At 44.9% G+C, this 19124-nt stretch overlaps 1 protein-coding gene across 2 annotated transcripts in view; it reads left to right on the forward strand.

Moving 5' to 3' along the window:
* Positions 1-19124, forward strand: part of LOC129842252 (protein bassoon-like) — a 119576-nt gene that overhangs the window by 61609 nt on the left and 38843 nt on the right. The window lies entirely within an intron of this gene.

Consider the following 19124-nt stretch of genomic DNA (forward strand, 5'->3'; position numbering starts at 1 on the left):
TGGTGTTGATGTAAGCCATTACCACCCTTTCAAAGCACTTCATGGCTACCGGCATGAGTGCTTCGGTGCGGTAATTATTTAGGCTGGTTACCATCACTTTCTTGGGCACAGGGACTATGGTGGTCTGTTTGAAACTTGTAGGTATTACAGACTCAGGGAGAGGTTGAAAATGTCAGTAAATGTCAGTAATGACATTTGGCCAGTACACGTCCTGATAATACGTCTGGCCCAGCGGCTTTGTGAATGTTGACCTGTTTAAAAGTCTTGCTCGGAGAGTGTGATCACACAGTTGTCCGGAACAGCTGGTGTTCTCATGCATGCTACAGTGTTGCTTTCCTCAAGCGAGCATAAAAGGAATTTAGCTCGTCTGGTAGGCTCACATCACTTGGCAGCTCGCGGCTAGGTTTCCCTTTGTGGTCCGTAATAGTTTTCAAGCCCTGCCACATCCGACGAGTGTCCGAGCTGGTGTAGTAAGATTCAATCTTAGTCCTGTATTGATGCTTTGCCTGTTTGATGGTTCATCTGAGGGCATAGCGGGATTTCTTATAAGCATCCGGATTAGTGTCCTGCTCCTTGAAAGTGGCAGCTCTAGCCTTTAGCTCGATGCGGATGTTGCCTGTAGTCCATGGCTTCTGATTGGGATATGTAAGTTCGGTCACTGTGGGGACGACGTCGTTGATGCACTTATTGATGAAGCCGGTAACTGAGGTGGTGTGCTCCTCAATGTCATAAGATAAATCCCTGAACATATTGCAGTCTGTGCTAGCAAAACAGTCCTGTAGCGCAGCATCCGTGTCATCTGACCACTTCCATATTGAGCGAGTCACTGGTACTTCCTGCTTTAGCTTTGGCTTGTAAGCAGGAATCAGGAGGATCGAATTTTGGTCCGATTTGCCAAATGGAGGGCGAGGGAGAGCTTATATGTGTCTTTATCTGTGGAGTAAAGGTGGTCTAGATTTTATTCCCTCTGGTTGCACATGTTACATGCTGGTAGAAATGAGGTAAAACGGATTTAAGTTTTCCTGCATTAAAGTCCCCGGTCACTAGGAGCGCTGCTTCTGGATGAGCATTTTCTTGTTTGCTTATGTCCTTATACAGTTTGTTGAGTGCGGTCTTAGTGCCAGCATCGTTTTGTGGTGGTAAATAGACGGCTACGAAGAATATGGATGAGAACTCTCTTGGTGGATAGTGTGGTCTACAGCTTATCATGAAGTATTCTATTTCAGGCGAGCAATACCTGACTTCTTTAATATTAGACATCGCGCACCAGCAGTTATTGACAAATAGACACACACCCACACCCCTGCACGGAGAAGCCAGCCAGCTCTATATTATCCGTGTTGTCATTTAGCCATGTCTCGGTGAAAAATAAGATACAGTTTTTAATGTCCCGTTGGTAGGATAGTCTTAATCTTAGATTGTCCAGTTTGTCTTCCAATTATTGCACGTTGGCCAATAATACAGATGGTAGTGGGGGTTTACCTACTTGTCGGCAAATTCTTAAAAGGCCCCCCGCCCTCCTCCCCCCTTTTCTCCGTCTTTTCTTCACGCGGATGATGGGATTTGGTCCTTGTCTTGACAAAGCAGAATATCCTTCGCACCGGACTCATTAAAGAAAAAATCTTCTTCCAGTTCGAGGTGCATAATCGCTGTTCTGATGTCCGGAAGCTCGTTTCGGTCATAATAGACGGCAGCAGCAACATTATGTACAAAATGAGTTACAAACAATGCAAAAAAAAATCTAAATAGCACAATTGGTTTGGAGCCTGTAAAACAGCAGCCCTTCCCCCAAATACGTTGAGTGTTCGATTCAGCCTGCCTGTAGTGCTAGAGTTGGATTTTTGGGACTATAAGTGCATATGAAGTCCTTGAAAGAAAGCAAACACGATTTGAACCCAGCTCTGTGTACATCAGGAAGAAGAGTGGGCTCTGGTCTGGAGGATGACTGGGGTTTAATGTGTAGATAGTGGAAACAAAGGCCAGCTCCTTTGGCACCACTCCTCACAGATCCAGACATGTTTTTTCAAGGGCAAAAAGAAGACAGACCCGTCATCCAGACCATCCTGTCTAGGGTTGCAAAATTCCACAAATTTTCCACAAATTCCCAGGTTTTTGAGAAATCCGTATTCCCTCCTGTGTGTGGGAATCTTCCAACCAGGATTTCTGGAAATGTTGGGCCCCTAGTCCTGTCTTGTCCCATTTCAGTGATGTCAGTACTATGGGACCCTGTCTGCGCTGTGTCAGCGTCCCCATCCATGTACAGTTGTGTCGGGGACAAAGTTGTCAGTGCTGAGAGTTAGACAGTCATGTTAGTCAAGAGACTGTGTTGTACTTTTGGAGACCCTGTTGTCAGTGTTGTAAACCCTGCCCTGTCTGTGGTGAACGACAGACACGGCGCTGTCGTTTCTGAACGACAGACCCGGTGCTGTCAGTTCTGAATGACAGACCGTGTCCTGTCAGTCCCGAGGCGAACACAGATGGACAGAAGGAGTAAATAAAGAGCATAAAAACATGACCTGGCCCTACTTCCACCCTGCCTTTCAAGCCCCAGGAAAGTTACTGCAGAGACACACTGTTAATGTCCGATGACAGACTGTTGTCCTACAGCATTACTCTAACTCTGTCTCTGACTGTGACAGTTTGTTTCTGCTTGAAGAAACTGTGTCATACTCTATGGGTGTAGGCTTTATTAAAAAGGGTCAATACGCTGTTTATTTTTGCAAAAGTCCAAGGTTCGTGGAAGTGTGTTTTTTTTTTGCTGTAGGAATTCTGCCCTGTCAAATGGCTACTTCACGCGATGTTGGATAATATCCAACTGGGCACTCTCTCGAAGTTTGTGTCCTTTTGAGAAGCGCCATTCAGGAGAGGATAACAGCTGTTGATTCCTGGAGAGCTTGTCCTCTAATCTTATTCATTATGATCTAAAAGGCTAAACTGATCCTAGATCATCAGCACTCTTACTCTGAGACAGTTTGTGAATACAGGCCTGCTCTGCTCAGCGATACAATCTGTCCAGATCTGGAATGCGATATTAAAAACTACTGTAACTGTAGGAACATTCCATCTTCCAATCCATCCATCACTCCGATTAGTGGAGAGACAGGAAGTGATGTCAGGTGATCCCCCACCCTAAACACCTAAGTAACTGAGTTGTTTGTACACATTAGTAAGTACTCCTCCTGCATTCCTCCAATGGAGAAAGTTAATGAACGGTTCACAACACAGGTACATTAATGCTATGCATATTAGTGATAAGGGAAAACATTTATACAATTGCACATCGCAATATTATTTTTGAACGATATATTATCGATATTTGACTCCTAGTTATTATTATTTTATTTGCTAGTGTAGATAGTGTAGTGTTAGCTAGCACTAGTAGGCTGGCTGTACCTGCACCAAATAGTTTTCAGCACTTTTATTTCCTTGACTCATCAAAATGTGTTTTCTCATGCTCTCGTCTCTCTGCAGCGGACATATGGTGAACAATATGTTTGGAACATTAAATCGCAATAAAATCGCAGTATCGAATCGCAATACATATAGAATAGTGAGAATCGCAGTACATATCGTAGCGGTACCACAGTATCGTGATAATATCATATAGTCAGGTCCCTGGTAATTCCCGGCCCTAATAAATATTCAGTGTTATATGATTATGATTGACGCCATTTAGCAGACGCTGTTATCCAAAGTGACTTACAGTAGTGCTGCATACATTTTCTTATGATTGGCCCCAGTGGGAATCGAACCCACAACCCTGGCACTGCATGCACCACGCTCATTGTCCTATACACATTCTCAAAAATCAATTATATCATTGCATCAATGTATCAAATCACCTGTGAGGCCAAATAGATCTGACCATGTACTGCACAGGTGTCAAACTCATTCCACGGGGGGCCGAGTGTCTGCGGGTTTTCGCTCCTCCCTTATACTTGATTGATGAATTAACATCACTAATTAGTTAGGAACTCCCCACACCTGGTTGTCTAGGGCTTTATTGAAAGGAAAAACCAAAAACCTGCAGACACTAGACCCTCCGTGGAATGAGTTTGACACCCCTGATGTACTGTATGCAATGAGAGTTGTGATCTGATCTGATCTGCGGCGCTGTATCTCTATGCCTGGCAGTAGCTGTGGCTCAGTCCCTCTGGCTGGCTCAGTGGATGATCCTTCATTTCCTCTGTAATCCTGCAGCCCTGGTCATGTGACGCTCATTGAAGGAGTCCCAGGGGATTAACCCACATACCTGCTGACTTGGCCTGACCTTGGCTGTGTTAGTGCTTGGGTGTGAAGCAGCATGACGGGGTGTGGCAGGCTGCAACCTTATAACTAAAACACACACCCACACGTCTGTTTTACTATCCTTGATTGATTGATTGATTTCTCAAAATCCTATTTTCCTTAAGCTTAACCCCAGAACCTACGGCTAGCTATTAAACCTAACCCCTAACCCTATTTAAACCTAAAATAGCCTTTTTCCTCTTGGGGACTGGAGAAAAACTTATTGGAATTTTCCTTATTTTACTATCCTTGTGAGAAATGTTGGTCCCCACAAGGATAGTGTAAACACACACACACACACACACACACACACACACACACACACACACACACACACACACACACACACACACACACACACACACACACACACACACACACACACACACACACACACACACACACACACACACACACACACACACAGGTGCTGTGAGGGTGTTACTGAATACCAGTGGTGGTCAGAACCGTTTAAGATGAAGGAGGACAATTGGATGTCATTCATATTCCATTCACCCAGTTCAATGTAACAGTGATAGGTTTAGCCTACTACATGATACTCAAATCTTCCCTATACCCATCATGAGGTTGCTACAACCTAGCCTATGAATGACAGTTTTCAACATGCAGTTGAGGTCGGAGGTTTACATACACTTAGATTGGAGTCATTAAAACTCGTTTTTCAACCACTCCACAAATGTCTTGTTAACAAACTATAGTTTTGGCAAGTCGGTTAGGACATCTACTTTGTGCATGACACAAGTAATTCTTCCAACAATTGTTTACAGACAGATTATTTCACTTATAATTCACTGTATCACAATTCCAGTCAGAAGTTTACATACACTAAGTTGACTGTGCCTTTAAACAGCTTTAAATTATGTCATGACTTTAGAAGCTTCTGATAGGCTAATTGACACCATTTGAGTCAATTTGAGGTGTACCTGTATTTCAAGGCCTAGTTTCAAACTCAGTGCCTCATTGCTTGACATCATGGGAAAATCAAAGCAATCAGCCAAGACCTCAGAAAGAAATTGTAGACCACAAGTCTGGTTCTTCCTTGGGAGCAATTTCCAAATGCCTGAAGTTACCACGTTCATCTGTACAAACAATAGTACGCAAGTATAAACACCATGGGACCATGCAGCCGTCATACCGCTCAGGAAGGAGACGCGTTCTGTCTCCTAGAGATGAACGTACTTTGGTGCGAAAAGTGCAAATCAATCCCAGAATAACAGCAAAGGACCTTGTGAAGATGCTGGAGGAAACAGGTACAAAGTATCTCTGTCCACAGTAAAACGAGTCCTATATCGACATAACCTGAAAGGCCGCTCAGCAAGGAAGAAGCCACAGCTTCAAAACCGCCATAAAAAAGCCAGACTACGGTTTGCAACTGCACATGGGGACAAAGATCATACTTTTTGGAGAAATGTACTCTGGTCTGATGAAATAAAAATAGAACTGTTTGGCCATAATGACCATCATTATGTTTGGAAGAAAAAGGGGGAGGCTTGCATGCTGAAGAACACCATCCCAACTGTGAAGCACGGTGGTGGCAGCATCATGTTGTGGGGGTGCTATGCTACAGGAGGGACTAGTGCACTTCACAAAATAGATGGCGTCATAAGGGAGGAAAATTATGTGGATATATTGAAGCAAAATCTCAAGACATCAGTCAGGAAGTTAAAGCTTGGTCACAAATGGGTCTTCCAAATGGACAATGACCCCAAGCATACTTCCAAAGTTGTGGCAAAATGGCTTAAGGACAACAAAGTCAAGGTTTTGGAGTGGCCATCACAAAGCCCTGACCTCAATCCTATAGAATATCTGAAAAAGCGTGTGCGAGCAAGGAGGCCTACAAACCTGACTCAGTTACACCAGACCTGACCCAGTTACACCAGGAGGAATGGGCCAAAATTCTCCCAACTTATTGTGGGAAGCTTGTGGAAGGCTACCGGAAACGTTTGACCCAAGTTAAACAATTTAAAGGCAATACACTCAATTCGTATTTGGTAGCATGTAAACCTCTGACCCACTGGGAACGTGATGAAAGAAATAAAAGCTGAAATCTCTCTACTATTATTCTGACATTTAAAGTAAAGTGGTGATCCTAACTGACCTAAGACAGGGCATTTTTACTAGAATTAAATGTCAGGAATTGTGAAAAACTGAGTTTAAATGTATTTTGCTAAGGTGAATGTAAACCTCTGACTTTAGGTTGAGAGACAAATTTGAGGTGACAGACAGTGACACATGGACAGTTACGTTCAATACCGCCTTGCACACTCTTGCCTGCATCTACCTGATATAGGGTGTAATCATTAGTCCAACAGTTAGAAACACAAGTTTATTTTGGACAAATTCAGGTATGTTTATCCCCGTTTTGTTCTGTTTGCTTCTGTTTAAGAAACGTTTTTCAACGGAATCGGCGGAATGAATACACCCCTGATCACGTGTAGACACAGTTCACTTTCATAGCAGCCACGTTGTATTCCTTCTCCCAACAATGCGTTCTCCTCCCTTCACATCTTCCCTTCGCTTGTGGACTTCAGTGCACAACACATCAGCTGTTTGTGACCAGGTGAAAAAACCTTTCCAAGCCAAACTGCTGCACACAACCTACATCTTTGTCACTATAGCTAAAGTAACGTCATAGTCAGCATAGCTAATCGAACTAACGTGTTTGTCAACCCGCTACAATCATGCAGTAACGTTACAGTGTACAGTCAGTAAGCAGTTACCAAAAGCTTCCCTTGGAAGTGTGCCAGTGCTGTGTTGGAAAGTCATAGCCAGCTAGCTAACACAGCATCCCTGTGTTTTTGTGCAGGGTGTTTCAGTAGGCTAAACTAGCTAGCTGCATTTGCTTGCTTAAGTAAGTGAAACTGAAAGTAAAAACTAAAAGACAATCTCTCTCTCTCTCTCTTGCTTCTCCTTCATTTGGAAAGAAATTAATTAGTTAAACTGTTGAACTGCTGTCTTTCTCTCTCTTTGAATCAACTACTCACCACATTTTATGCACTGCAGTGCTAGCTTGCTGTGGTTTATGCTTTCGGTACCAGATTCATTCTTTGATCCTCTGATTGGGTGGACAACATGTCAGTTCCTGCTGCAAGAGCTCTGATAGTCTATGGATGAGGGGGAGAAGCATAAGCCTACTAGGTTTTGCAAAATAGTGTGTTTCAATTGGTGACGTGATTATAGGTCGTATAGTTTTGTCTAATATGATAACTTTTTAAATGTTTTACCATTTTTATTTTTAGGAAATTCACTGAGGATGGTCCTACCCTTCCTCAGGAGCCTCTACTGCTGAATACTACTATTGTGATGAAAGAGTAATGATAGGATCCCACTGTTTACTGAGCCCGCTCTGTGTGTGTGCCCGTGTGTGTGTGTGTATGTGACACATTTCCCCAGTACCCTAAGGCTCACCCAGCCTCGCCTGGCTGGCAGTGGGGCCCCCTGCTCTGCTGATGTTAATAATTCACAGTGACCCTGGGCCACACTAACCTTCACTGTTCAACGCCAGCCATTTAGTATCACCTGGCTGCTTCTCCTCTACTGAGCAGCATCATTATGATGACCAGCTACTACACCGTGTACTAATGATGACCTCCATCTTTGTTTATTAATCATCATACAGTAGGTACTCAATCACAGTTGTTTGGTTGTTGTTTTTACAGTGAAGGTTAGGACAGGACAGGTTAGACACGGTCCCCTGGCCAGGCTGCATTCCAAATGGTACACTATTCCCTATGTAGTGCACTACTTTTGACCTGTGCATTACAGGGCCTTCTGGCCCATTGAAGCGCGCGCATCGTTTTCGCGACGTTCTCAGCTAACTCGTCAATAGCGCCTTAAAGAGGGCACGCTGTAGGCCAGTGCTTTTCAAACTTTAGGCGTTTCTCCTGGGGAAACCCTAGGCGTTTCACAATTCTGTTGTAGCCCTGAACTAGCACACCTGATTCACCTAGTCAAGGGCTTGATGATTAGTTGAATCAGGTATATGGAATTGTTCAAATGCATGTAACGGCTGGGGGTCCCCGAGGAGAGGTTTGAAAAATGCTGTTGTAGGAAACTCTGAGGAATGAAGAACAAAGCTGTTTCAGTGGGGGGAAAGTGGTTATTAATAGCTGTCAAGCGAGCACTTTTGTGAGTGACAAGTGACAGAAAGATATGAGGAGCAGGGCCAGAGGTGTGAAGAGAGAGAGAGAGGGAGCGGGAGAGAAAGAGAGAGGGAGAGAGAGAGGAGAAATAGAGGGAGAGTGTATGTGTATGTGTGTGACAGAGAGAGAGAGAGGGAGAGTGCGTGTGTGTGTGACAGAGAGGGAGAGTGTGTGTATGTGTGTGACAGAGGGAGAGTGTGTGTGTGTGTGTATGACAGAGAGGGAGAGTGTGTGTGTGTGTGTGACAGAGGGAGAGAGTGTGTGTATGTGTGTGACATAGAGGGAGAGTGTGTGTATGTGTGTGACAGAGAGAGAGAGAGGGAGAGTATGTGTGTGACAGAGAGGGAGAGTGTGTGTATGTGTGTGACAGAGAGGGTGTGTGTGTGACCGAGAGGGAGAGTGTGTGTATGTGTGTGACATAGAGTATGTGTGTGTGAGAGAGAAGTAGAGAAAAGAGAGAACAAGACAACGAAGGAAAGAGCAGATGAATACATATTGACAATGACCACCTGAGAAATTCCTGGCCACTGGGGTGTGTTTTGGCATTTAATGACGGCTGACATTTCATGGTCCCAGTGTGTGTTCCTACACCCAGTAGAGAGAGCATGTGGGAGAGAAGGTCCTGCTGGGAACTGATTATCTGGCAGGAGTATCCTAGATGGCGGCGTCCCCATGACACCCTATTCCCTTATAGTGAATGACTAGGGCCCATAGGGTTCTGGTCAAAAGTAGTGCACTATATAGGGAACAGGGTGCCATTTGAGACACATCCGATGTGTGTGTTTGAGATTTTGGTGACAAATTCTGTGCCGGCCTGAGTAGGATTATTATATCGTTATGATAGGCTAAATTTATAGGTTTTTCTAAGCATTATGAAGGAATGTTGATTTGCACCTAATCTGTATAAATCTCACATTTCTATATGAGAACGTGTCAACGAGCAATTTCTGTACCTGTGTGTGTCTTCGTGTATATGTGTCTGTGTATGTATTTGTATTTATTATGGATCCCCATTACAGCTACTCTTCCTGGGGTCCAGCAAAATTAAGGCAGTTATACAATTTAAAAAAATATTACAATACATTCTCAACAGATTTCACAACACATGAAGTGTTTGCTCTCAGGCCCCTGTGTGTGTTTGTGATGATCTGTGTGCGTCACTCACAGCACGTATCCGTGTTTTGTCTGTCTCTGTGCGTTTCTGTTTGTGTATCGGTGTTATGGTTGTGTGTATTTCCCAGTCTTCCTGCCTCTCTTGATCTCCCTGTCTGTGATTCAGATGAGACTGTGTCTTCTCTGGCTCCCTCCGTAGGTGACAAGTGTTGACGCTTCTATAACCACATGTACCCTTTCCCTAGTGTCTTTATTTGTGCTTTCACACTTTCATCATTTCACATTTGCTGTTGACATTCTGATGACATTTCTGGTAGTTATGGGCTGCCCTGTCTGTCTTAAACACACTTGTACAAACATGCATAGGCACACACGTTCCCATACACATACACACTCATGCAAGTGAACGCACGCACGCACGCACGCACGCACCCACGCACTCAATGTTTCAGTGACTAAGCAGGTTCCTCTGTGAGTGTGAGGGGATCAATCGTGGTGACCTTTTTCCTTTTGATAACCTGCTGTTCTCAACCCCTGATTATTGCCGGCGGGGAAAGACTAGCTCTTCCGGCCCCAAGGACATGAACTCCGACCATGCCGGGATGGAAGGACCTCTACCCATAGAATATGAACATTAGAATGAATAACCACGAAGCATCCTGCTGTGGCTCACTCCCTGTTTCCAGAACCACATAACTACAATTATGTTTCTGTATGTCCAGAACCATTCATTATGGCTGCAATAGATACTCTGCTACTGTACACTGAGTGTACAAAACATTAGGAACACCTTGACAAAGACTGTCCAGGTGAACGCTATGATCCCTTATTGATGTCACTTGTTAAATCCACTTCAGTCAGTGTAGTTGAAGGGGAGGAGACATGTTAAAGAAGGATTTTTAAGCCTTGAGGCATTGATTGTGTATGTGTGCCATTCAGAGGGTTAATGGGCGAGACAAAATATTTATATATTATAGTAGTATAGTAGTAGGTGCCAGGCACACTGGTTTGTGTCACGAACTGCAACGCTGCTGGGTTTTTCACGCTCAACAGTTTCCCGTGTGTATCAAGAACGGTCCACCACGCAAAGGACATCTAGCCAACTTGACAACTGTGGGAAGCATTGGAGTCAACATGGGTCAGCGTCCCTGTGGAACGTTTTCGACACCTTGAAGAGTCCATGCCCCAACGAATTGAGTCTGTTCTGAGGGCAAAAGGGGGGATGCAACTCAATAGTAGGAAGGTGTTCCTAATGTTTTGTACACTCAGTGTATATCTCTATGCGGAAAAACAAAGTGCTTCATGAAACCTACATCTCTCCTCCCACCCTCATCCTACACACCTCCCTCTCTCTTTCGTGGCTGATCCTAGACCAGCCATTTCAAGGCAGCTCTCGGTTTACCCTCTGCAGTTTCCATATGACAGGTTATGACCAGTGACCACCAGGAAACAGGCTGGTCTGCTACCTGTACCTGGGCCCAGCGATGCAGCATTTCCGTGGTCTGAGGCCTGGGGGCCTCTCTCTGGTTTCTGTCCCAGTTTCCCTCCTCCTGCTCTTCACCCCACCTCACTAGAGGTGCGTCCCAAATGGCCCCCTACTCCCTGCCGGTGTAGTGCACTACTATATTTTCACACGGCGTAAAGCCAGGGTACTGTAATGAGAAGGGTGTGTGCTATTGTGTTCGAGGGCCTATTGCTTTCTAATGAGCTGACCTGTGCTGCTACCCCCCCGTGGCTTAATGAGGTTAACAACTCACTAACGAGATCATCTCACTAACGAGATCATCTCACTAACGAGCTGAGCTAGCCCACCGCACAAGACACACATGCAAATGAGACACACGCGCACATATGCAGGCACGCACGCACATACGCACACATGCAGGGCTGCACACGCACAAAGATACGTCTGTGTGGGTGTGATTGAGTAGGTTGGGCTTTGATGTGGGTGCCATTATGTACGCGACACAATTCGTTCCGATAGCGATGTAGCTACACGTTAAACAGCACAGATATGACTCCGTTGCTTTCCACAGTCGTCGTCGTCCTTTGTGAACCGGTGGAGTGTTTATGGTGTTCTACTGCCTGGGACTGCCTGTGTTGTTATTGGAAGTCGCTCTAACACACAGTATGACAGGCAGCACCATCTGTGTTGTGTGTGTGTGGAGGGTGGTAGGGTGTGTATTTGTGTGTGTGTGTGGGTGGGAGTTGTGTGTGTGTGTGTGTGTGTGCCTCAGTTTGCTACTTCCTGTAAACCCAGGCCATCATTCATTGACATAGACTTTCTGTAGCAACCCAGCATCCTACCCTATGGGAGAGCTTATCTAGTGACCCATTGTCATCCTTACATTACTGGCTTCATAATCATCCTTCTCTTGCTTACAAATCCTAATCTGTTTTTGCATCGATTTCATGACGTTGTTGCAGGCTGGTGTTAGTCTTGTCCAGACTGTGTGTTGGGAGAGGGGAAGGGGAGAGAAAAGAGAGGGGAGACGGAGAGACGGAGAGAGGAGGGATGGGAGAGAGACAGAAAGAAGTGAGGAGAGGGGCGGTCAGTCACAGTGGGCAGTAATCTATACTTTGTTCTGCTCTGGGGGAAGTGTTTACAGGTTCTAGAAATGTCTGGATGTCTCAGAAGCCCAAAGGTGCAATGTCCTAAATGGGACCTATTATCCTTCTACACAGGAACTGATGGTGTGGGTTAGACACAGAGAGAGAGAGAGAGAGAGAGAGAGAGAGAGAGAGAGAGAGAGAGAGAGATTTACACTGCTGTAAAAGCCAAAGCACTCTCTACATAAACAACTCTCCTTTCCCTTCTCAGCCCTCTGGTTTGGCTATGTTCTCTCTCTCCCTCTACTCCCCCCCTCTCTCTTTCTCCTCTTTATTTTATTTCTCTATTTTCTCTCTCTTTCTCTTTCTGTCCTCTTTCTCTCTCTCTGTCATTCTCCTTTCTCTCTCTCTGTCTCTTTCTCTCGTTTTCTCTCTTATCTCTATGTGTGTGTCTCTCTACCCTCTTTCCCCCTCTGTCTCTAACACAGTGATATTATGCTGATTCAGTAAAGGAGCAAGAGAGGGGGACATTTGGCAGCACAAACGTGTGACAGGAAGCGAGCTGCTCAAACGCTTATTAGCATCTCATATTAGCATTTTACATTAGCATCCTCTTTATGAACGCAGCCCCCAAAAGGCTAAAGGGACTTCCTGCTGTTTGGGTGTCATCCATTGATAAGCCTGTAGTTGATGGATGGGGGTCTTCCAGCTGACATTTCAGTACACAGGGACCACACACACACACACACACACACACACACACACACACACACACACACACACACACACACACACACACACACACACACACACACACACACACACACACACACACATACTCACTCTCCTCAGGCCAACTTCTTCACATGTTTGTATGCCATGTTACTGTGTTAGGATGGTTGAGTGAGTCCGAATATGCACGTATTGGTGTGGAGTCTGAATATGTATGTATGGGTGTGGGGTCTGAATATGTATGTATGGGTGTGGGGTCTGAATATGTATGTATGGGTGTGGGGTCTGAATATGTATGTATGGGTGTGGGGTCTGAATATGCATGTATGGGTGTGGTGTCTGAATATGTATGTGTGGGGTCTGAATATGCATGTATGGGTGTGGGGTCTGAATATGTATGTATGGGTGTGGGGTCTGAATATGTATGTATGGGTGTGGGGTCTGAATATGCACGTATGGGTGTGGAGTCTGAATATGCATGTATGGGTGTGGAGTCTGAATATGCATGTATGGGTGTGGAGTCTGAATATGCATGTATGGGTGTGGAGTCTGAATATGCATGTATGGTTGTGTAGTCTGAATATGCATGTATGGGTGTGTGCTCCTGAGTGTGTAATGTGTATTATTCGAAATATGTAAATTGTTTGTCTTTTTACATGCTCCCTTTTTCCGCCTCACACCCACACCAACACAACCCCATCACACGCACACTCTGACCATATTCCACATTTTCCATCTCATTTAGGTTTTCCACGTAAAAGCAAACTGCACAGATGGTTAGTTCTGAGAGCCCTGCCTGCACCTGTTTATATTTAGCTCCTCAGTAGAGCACTTGAGGGAGAGAAAAAAACAAAGCGTGTTTCGTTTGTTTGGCATGCCTCCACTCCCTCCACTCCTTCGCCTTCTCGCTTCAACAGCCAACTACATTGAACAAAAATATAAACGCAACATGTAAAGTGTTGGTGCCATGTTTCATGAGTTGAAATAAAAGATCCCAGACATTTTCCATACGCACAAAATGTGTACAAATTTGTTTACATCCTGTTAGTGAGCATTTCTCCTTTTCTTGGCATATCAAGAAGCTGGATCATTACACAGGTGCACCTTGTGCTGGGGACAATAAAAGGCCACTCTAAAATGTTCAGTTTTGTCACACAACACAATGCCACAGATGGCTCAAGTTTCGAGGGTGTGGGCAATTGACATGCTGACTGCAGGAATGTCCACCAGAGCTCTTGCCAGAGAATTTAATGTACATTTCTTTACCATAAGCCGCCATGCAACCTTGTTTTCGACAATTTGGCAGTATGTCCAATCCGGCCTCACAACCGCAGACCAAGTGTACGGCGTCGTGTGTTCGAGTGGTTTGCTGATGTCAGTATTGTGAACAGAGTGCCCCATGGTGGTGGTGGGGTTATGGTATAGCCAGGTATAAGCTACAGACAAGGAACACAGTTGCATTTTATCGCTGGCAATTAGAACGCACAGATGCATATCTGTGTTCCCAGTCATGTGAAATCCATAGATTAGGACCTAATGAGTTTATTTCAATTGACTGATTTCCTTATATGATCTGTAACTCAGTAAAATCTTAGAAATTGTTGCATGTTGCATTTACATTTTGTTTCAGTATAGGTTCTGCGGGATTTGGGCAGAATTAGTGAAGGCATTATCTGGCTCACAGGGTGCTGTGGTTAGAGATACTCTCTGCTGCTTATGTAATACAGGATGACCTATAACCCCCTCCATCTCTCTCCTTGGTGGTGTTGTTGGCCATTTGATTGTGTTTGCTGGTGGGATTGCGTCTGAAATGGCACGCTATACCCTATGTAGTGCACTACTTTTGACCAGAGCACGGTACACTACATAGGGAATAGGGTGCACTTTCGGACACAGATTCTGTATTGGATGTGTTGATTGGTCAGGCTTGGTGGCTATTGTTGTGAGTGGCTAATAGACCTTCAGTGTCACAAGAGACGTGTGCAGGGATACGTTAGCTTCGTCCTTGAAAAGTACAGACTCGTTCATTTTTTCCCTCGCTCTCACCAAACCTTTGACAGCATCCCTTTTTTCTATCTCCTTCCCAGCTGGAGAAAATTGCATTTTCCAACTGCCCACTTAGATCAAAATGCGCTCTAAAACTCTCTAGATCTGACGGAAGCCAAATGTACGGTGTCCACATTACGATAGCCTCAGCAGGACCGAGCAGGACGGAGTCTGAGGCTGTCCTAATATGGACACCATACAATTGGCTAACGTCAGAACTGTTTCCCAGCTCCGTAACGTCGTCGACTGATTATCCAGTTTCTGTTAGGTGTCCTGATATGGACACTGCACACATGGTAGTTGGGAACAGCATAATGCTGGTGTCGTGTTTCTTTTCATATCTCATCATGGCAAAATGATGTATCTGCCTAGATCATTAGCAGCCATGTTCCACACTGTCCCTAATTAAACCATTACCGACCATGGAAAACATGCTGTAACCATTACCATTATTAGGATGTATAATTTAGGCTTAGTTTAGGCCATCATCATAAATAGGCTAGTCCTATCTGTACAGTTCACATGAATAACCTATGTCTAGTATCAGTCGGATTTGTTGGGGTTAGGTAGCTAGGTGGTTTTGTGCAATTATTGTTTTATGGACGACTATATTCTGATTGGTCGGAAGATGGATGCGCTCCCTCTCCCGTTCATGTAGCGCGGTTAGAGTTTAACATCCATCGGTATCCCTCTACTGAATGTGTAAGTCTCGGTGTGTTTGGAAAGGTGTGCCAGATATGTTTGAGAGAGCGGTGTGTGTGTGTGTGTGTGTGTGTGGTGCTCAGGTACACCTCAGTGTTTCTGCACCTCATGGTGTTACACAACCATAGCAGAGCACCCCCCCCCCCCCCCCCCCCCCCCACACTGGGTTACTAATGAGCCTAGACTGGAGAACACAAGCAAGGAATCACACACACACACACACACACACACACACACACACACACACACACACACACACACACAGCTCTAATCTTGTCCACCAGCCGGCTCTCTCGAACCGTCGGGTTTCATAGCGCCTCAGAACGGGGACTTGACTGGAAGTCTATGGCAGGAGCGGACGAAACAACCGCCGGTTTTAATTGGCTGATCTCTCTGTCCATTCACCATCCAGCATAACCCTTAGAACGTCCTGCCGACATTGTGGACTTCAAGGAGCGAGCAGCGCAAGTGATGCAAAGTATGCATCTTAGAAATAGCTTTCACATACGTGCTTTGTATGCCCCCGAACTCAGAATCCATTGGGCTTCCCAAGAACAATATGGCCATTGTGATCGAACGTTTATTTTGATTGCCGATTTTCGCCATATTTCAAAGTCCCATCTCATACAGCTGTAGCAGGCTCGCACCCTCGCCTGCCTCGACATCAACCACACCCCTTTCAAGTCCCACTTTGTTGCGCAGTGTTTACAGGTTCTATGCGCCTGCAATTATTTTCTGGGAATGGGTTAACACAGCGGTTAACACCGCTCTAACCTGTTCTAACCTGTTAACAATCACTGTTCATGCACCTACATCACAGTCTCACACTTGCACATGTACAGTACAGGTGTACATTGACTGATAAACACACTGACACCCCAAAAAGCAGTCGCATACCCTCGCACTGTATTTACACAATCATACGAACTCCAATACATTCACTAATTCACTTTCATCAGATGAGAAGGCCAAGGCAGAGGAGCTGAGTAGTGGCGAGAGTGGCACTCCCAGGCCTTATCGCTGGAGAGACTGTACCTGTCAACCGCTGTTCTTTGGGGCCCTCAGATTAACATCCATATCAGGCTGCCTGTTAATCAGGAGCCTCCAGGGGCCATGGTCCAGACACACAGACAAAGTGACGAAATTATTTCCCTGAATGTGACGCGTTAGCTCGCTCGTTCTCTCTCTTTTTTTCATGATCAATTCTATTTCCTTATCTCCTCCCTCCTTGTAACATAAACACGCTATCGCTACACATTTTGTGCAGGGAGCAGGTTGCAGGTAGAGTAACTCACTTGTAACTTGCCATTCCTCATGCTGCTGCTGCACACTCAATTCTGGAGTGTATCCAAACTCCTAACACCTTTTTTTAGCTTAAAATGTGACATTTAAAGTATACTGCAGTGAATTATGGGAGCGTAGCAGTGGTGTCCTCTACTCATTTAACACCTGTGTTGTGCTTTTCCTTTATGAGCTTTATGCTGTGGGACTGTTTTGTAGTCTATTGTTATAGCCTTTTATTGCCTCCTCGCAGGTTAAAGAAGGCGTCATAACAATAGAGGAGGGTGTCCTAATATGGACACCGTATAAAGATAGGATCTATGGTACAGTGGTACCGATGGTAATCGGCTATAGAGGTGTTTATGAGGTTATTTGTTATCGCCTTGACGCCGACGATACGCGTTACACACAGATGCCATTTCTCCATGCCTTGAGGCTCTGGGCCCAGCTTCACAAGGCGTCGAAGAGTATGGTTGCTATCTAGGATCAGTTTAGCCTTTTAAATCATTCATGAATGAGATTTCATGGACAGGGAGGGAGGGGCCTGATCCTGGATTGCTTTGTAAATACGGGCCCTGGGCTACAAACATGGTGCCCCCATCCCTCGTTGTGCTTTTCATAACCTGGTAATAGAAGCATTTAAATGTTCCCATTTGATCTGAGAATAAAACAACTCCTGCTGAGACTAAGGCTGTCCTAATACGGACACCGTAGTTCTGTCTCATTGATCAGCTCTTTTAATCGGAAATGGAATCTGTTTCTGCTAATATCCTGTCTTTGATGGGTTTACACCCTTTTTCCCCCGCAGGCAGAATGTTGACATAATCAATACCCCCATAGAGGTGTGGTGGCACTGCATTGGAGACTATCTGGTTGTGTCCAAAATGGCACCCTATTCCTTAAATAGTGAACCGCATTTGACCAGGGCCCATAGGAATCAGGTCAAAAGGAGTGCGCTCTATAGGATATAGGGTGCCATTTTGGATGAACCCTGCTGTTGATTGAATGTGAGGGGTGACAGTCTGTATCTAACTCTCTGTCGATGAGTGTTATCTGCTCCGTGAAGGGCTGATTACATCTGAACAGTTGACTGTGGAACTAATTGCAGTTGGGTCTCTGTGTGTCTCAACACTAATAACCATAGTGCTGATTTGTATTCATGCAGCGGTCGTCTTCCTATGTGCTTCAAAGCGCTTAACATTGTCTGCTGATTAAGCCTTCTCATGCAGATGAAAGGGTTGACTTAAACAACTACAGGGGTTTGAGTCCTTTAGCCAGCTCTGGCCTAACCCGTCTGTGCTGCGGCTGCTGCTTGAAGCACCTGATCTGACCTCAAACACGCTTCTTCATAGATATATCTTGGATAGTTTGCCCAAAATCTAGGACGGAACATCTTTCTTGAACCGAGACTTTATCCCACTGCCTGCTTGTTGTAATCTGAGGCCAATTTATCACAATCGGAAGAAGTTCCGATCCTTTGAATCCGTCTTTATTATGCTGGTCTTTGACCGTATGGTGTGAGCGGGTGGCTATTTCTTTCATTGAGTAATGGTCCCCTAGGATGCTTTTAGTTTTTTTTATACCCCTCCATCACTCCCTCTTTATCGAATCAATTTTTAGCAAGAGTAACCAGTCTTTCTCCATATGTGTTGACTCTCATATCAACATAAAGGTCCATGTTAAACAAGTCCCCTGTGTTCAGAGTCAGTGCACTCCCTGTTAAAATCCTTGGCTCTCTGCCGCCACTGTAGTCTCACTGTACAGTACTTTATTGCTTAGCCTGACCACATCGTTTCTACAGTATATTACAGCCATATGAAAGAAGAATGACATAGTGGGACCGGTATTAATATACAGTGTACTACTTTTTGACCAGAATAAGTACACTATATAGGGAATATGGTGCCATTTGGGACGCAGAGGCAGTGTGAAATTAGCAGCCTAAACCTTCTACCAGACAGCTGATTTATGGGGGAGTCGTGTTTTTACTTTTTTTTTTCCCCCGGTTAGGAGGGCACGCTTAATTTGTAAGTGCTGCTGTGAGCACAGCGGCAGTGTAGACAGCTAGCTATTCCTGTCCTCTTTCATCTCAATGCTACTCAAGCGTACTTTCACGTTGTTTGACAAGTATAGCACCTCTTTTCATCTACCGCCGTCCTACTTCTACCCCATTATGTTTCACTATGGTATGATAAAGTCTATGGAGAGCGTCAATGTGAACAGCATATACATCTTTTAAACTAAACTTTG

The sequence above is a fragment of the Salvelinus fontinalis genome, chromosome 3, assembly GCF_029448725.1.
Source record: "Salvelinus fontinalis isolate EN_2023a chromosome 3, ASM2944872v1, whole genome shotgun sequence".
Classification (NCBI taxonomy): domain Eukaryota; kingdom Metazoa; phylum Chordata; class Actinopteri; order Salmoniformes; family Salmonidae; genus Salvelinus; species Salvelinus fontinalis.